Genomic DNA, 4723 nt, shown 5'->3' on the forward strand with positions numbered 1-4723 from the left:
ATTTAGGCCACATTCAGCTGAATGGAACATGTAGGATATCAGAAAGAGTAGAAATAATATGGTCTAGGGTACTTTTCTACTTCTACGACTGTACATAGGCATAGAATTAATACCTCCATGGTTTAGGCCAGTCCAAATTTTGATGGTTCCTAGCTAGCCTAGACCATGGAGGAAATACTTTAATGCCTAGACCCTATGCATATCAATCATGTAAGCCAGAAAAAGCTGTAGTAATAGAATGAATGTGGTTGGAACTTTTGTTACTAAACACAAATTTTAATTTCTCCGTTCAAAATTTTTATTATTTTCTATTATTAAATCGTCGAAATTTATAACAATAGAAAAATAAGTACTGAATACACGAACTTACGTCATCCAGCACCTGTACACAACCACTACTCACTGATGCGTTGATAATCTGTCTGGCAAGTAAGCCTGGAGGACCCAGTAGTACGAATAGAGAGGTCCGCCAAAGGTGAAAATGACATTAACAAGAATGTCCCTAACTCTAGGCCTAACTTCTCAGACAGGCTCCTTCTAGGTATGCCTGTTCGCCTAGGCCTTAGTTTAAAAAAAAACACTACACTAGGCCTTAGTTAAAAAAAAAACACTACACGTCTGGTACACGTTGAGTTGGTATAAACATAAAGCCTACGTGCAATTAAGCATTGTTCACACCATGTCTAAGAGTATACTCTCGACCATGTCCATGTTTACACATTCTAATTATGTATCGCGTAGAAGACTGGGAATTTCCCAGCTTTGCCAGAAGAGGGCGATATGAAACAAAAAAGATCATAATAGTAGTACTGTACCATAATATATATTTTGTTAATCCTTCCCTCCTTAGCTATGGTTATTTTTGTGGTATGTGATAACAACTCCCTGGTGATATATATTAACACTAAAGTAAATCTGCTTGTGCATAATTTGCGTCTTGATGTCCAGCAACAAATCTAGGTCTATGCCTAGATGTGGTTTCTTTCTCGTACCGTACTAGGCCTAGGAGTAGGTAGATCCTCTATGGTTGCCGAAATCGTCAATAAAAAAATTCATGAAAATTTTGTTGGCGCTTCATTTTGACTATATAATGATATAGTGATGGTGATGTGATGATGATGAATTTTACTCTTATAAATGTGTCATTTCCGGCCGTCTACAGGTACTATTTCTTCATTTTTTTTCACGCACCCCCTACCGCCAAATCCTGCATCCGCCCCAGTATCACTTTATAACAATAATAATTTATTGAACTACACCTTTTCAATCAGTGGCACACTTCTCAACCGAAGGTGCGTCCAAAACAATATGTACAGTAAAGTTCACAAAAAAGACTTATGCTAAGAAAAAGACAATTCAAATTTTCAAAAGACATTAAGTAAAAGTAAAAAAGAAACTGTTCAGCCATATAAAATTAAAAGCAATCTTAAGCTAAAAAAAACTTAAGGCAAAATAAAGTGATGCAAACAATCACATGAACAATTATACAAACACCATACTTGTATGAAATACACATACAGTAGGCCTACATATGTACATATATATCCATACACAACTGTATACCCATATTTACTGTATACCGTACTCACAATTATAAACATAAAGACATACAGTACATACTTTATACAACACTGCATCACACAAGAAGCACACATATGAGGCCAGATAACACAGATGCACAAAAAAGTAAATCAAAAGTCATAAAGTAATACAGGACTAAAATCAAAAACATTCGTTTTCTTTTTTGAGAGTCATTTCTCTTTTTCCATGCCCTTGTAGCATACCTTTTACAAAACCTGTCAAATTTTTCTTCAATTTCTTTTGGAAGATTTAGTGAAAAAGAGCCAAGAACATACATTAACTTCTGATCAGTTGCTGAATTTATAAATTGGTTCCAAATAGGCCTATTAAATTTACTGTTTCAGGTTCAAGCTTTGCTAGTTCTTCCAATCTAATGTTATGGAGGGAAGGACATGAAAAAAGAAAATGTCTAATATCTTCAATTGAATAAGAGCTACAAATAGATCAAATGCCATCATTATTATCGGACCACCTTGAGGTTCGTCTTTGTAACGGTAAAGTATTGGAGCGTAATCTAAATTTTATGCAAGCATCCTCAAAATCTGTAGTTTCAAGTAAATATTTTTCTAGGCAAGGGCTTTCCTTAATAATTGAGTAATCTGAAAGGGAAGATTTTGATCAAGATTACTTCTCCAATCAGTACAAGCTTGTTTTTTAAGTTTATTCAAAATGAAGTTGTCCAATTTCCGATGGGATAATCAATGGTATCATATATTAATTTAAATAAATTTACTGATTTACATTTTGAGAAAACATTGGAAACACATTTAAGAAATTTAAAACGGAAATTATCAAAGTTACTATCCATTTGTAATAAAGCATTAAGTAAAAGTTTTGGCCACCGATGTGATTCCATATGTAAAATGCAATGAAAATATTTTAATATCGTGCATAACACTAATTGGCTGAGCCAGCCAAGTTCACCACGTGGGGTATCTCTAGTTGCTCTAAGAATAGAGCGTGCCATCTGCAATTGTTCAAGTTTGGCGAACGGTGCGAAGAGGGTCTGGATCCGCGCCTGCCTTTAACTGCCCGGAAATTGCACTCTCATATCTTACAACAATACAACACAACAATTATTTTTCTTAATACAATTTAGGAGGGTGCGATCGCACCGTCTGCAGTCCGTCTGCATCCGCCCCAGAAATTTGTGCAGCAATTAAGTTTGTTTATGTTTAATCCTGTCTCTGTCAGTTGTTTGTCTTGTTTTTGTTGTACATGTTTTTAAAATTGGACGAAATAAATGAAATGGAACCACCGTTCGTTAGTTCCTTCTTTCGTCAAAGTTCTTTCAGTCGTTCGTCTGTCCGCTCATTCGTTCATTCGTTCGTTCATGTTATTCATTTATTCCAATCCAATACAATTCAAAAATCTCAACGCACCAATTGGAGGAAGTGCTCTGAATAAAATGAGAAATCCGTATACGTAGATCAGAAAAGTACGGAAGCTTAAATTGACCTTCCAGATGTCTAGATAATTATCTCGTCATGTCTACATCCTGTAGGAAAGAATATCAAATGTTGCGATTCTGGATCTCCTCATGTCTATATTTTTCAGAAGAGATGATCGCATGAGGAGATCCTTGATATCACCATGTCAACATCCCTTAAAAGAGATGATCAGATGACGAGATCCTGGATCTCGTCATTTCTACATCCCTCAGAAATGATCACATGAGGAGATCCTGATATCACCATGTCTACATCCTTTACAAGAGATGATTAGATGACGAGATCTTAGACTCATGTCTACATCCTTTAGAAGAGATGATTAGATTACGAGGTCCTTCATTTCGTCATGCCTACATCCTTTAGAAGAGATGATCAGATGACGAGATCTTGAATCTCGTCATGTCTACATCCTTTAGAAGAGATGATTAGATGACGAGATCCTGGATCTCGTCATGTCTGCATCCTTTAAGAGGTGATTAGATTACGAGATCCTGGATCTTGTCATGTGTACATACTTTAGAAGAGATGATCAGTTGACGAGATCCTGGATCTCGTCATGTCTACATCCTGTAGAATAGATGATCAGATGACAAGATCCAGGATCTCGTCATCTGATTATCTATTCTACATGATGTAGACATGTTGAAATCATGGATCTAGTCATGTGTAGGCCTACATCCTTTAGAAGAGATGATCAGATGAGAAGATCCTGGATCTCGTCATGTATACATCCTTTAGAAGAGATAATCGGATGACAAGATCCAGGATCTCGTCATGTGTACATCCTTTAGAAAAGATGATTAGATGACGGGATCCTGGATCTCGTCATGTGTATATCCTTTAGAAGAGATGATTAGATGACGAGATCTTGGATCTCGTTATGTGTACATCCTTTAGATGAGATGATTAGATGACGAGATCACGGATCTCGTCATGTGTACATCCTTTAGAAGAGATGATTAGATTACGAGATCCTGGATCTCGTCATGTATACATCCTTTAGAAGAGATGATCGGATGACAAGATCCAGGATCTCGTCATGTGTAAATCCTTTAGAAAAGATGATTAGATGACGGGATCCTGGATCTCGTCATGTGTGCATCCTTTAGAAGAGATGATTAGATGACGGGATCCTAGATCTCGTCATGTGTACATCCTTTAGATGAGATGATTAGATGACGAGGTCATGGATCTCGTCATGTGTACATCTATTAGATGAGATGATTAGATGACGAGATCATGGATCTCGTCATGTGTACATCCTTTAGAAAAGATGATTAGATGACGAGATCAGATCCCGAATCTCGTTATGTGTACATCATTTAGAAAAAAAATGATCAGATGACAAGATCCTGGATCTCGTCATCTGAACATCTCGAAGGTCACTATAAGCTTCCGTTAAAGAGAGAGCAATGCCTAGAAGAAAACCAAAAACAGAAGAAAATGACAGAAATCATAATAATAATTTATTGAACTTACACTTTTGTTACAGTGGCACTCGTCAATTGACGGTGCGTTCAAGACCAACAAATTTACAAAATAAGTTACATTAAAAAAAATATAAAAGCACAAGCACAAAATTTGAAAGCCACTTCTTATCATAACTTAACAATTAAACTTAAATTAAACTACTTAAAGTAAATAAATACAAAGTAGATACAGAAATACAGACTTATTTTCCTGTACAGTAC

Source organism: Anneissia japonica, unplaced genomic scaffold, assembly GCF_011630105.1.
Source record: "Anneissia japonica isolate Jap-2015-1 unplaced genomic scaffold, ASM1163010v1 scaffold701_len334292_cov200, whole genome shotgun sequence".
NCBI lineage: Eukaryota > Metazoa > Echinodermata > Crinoidea > Comatulida > Comatulidae > Anneissia > Anneissia japonica.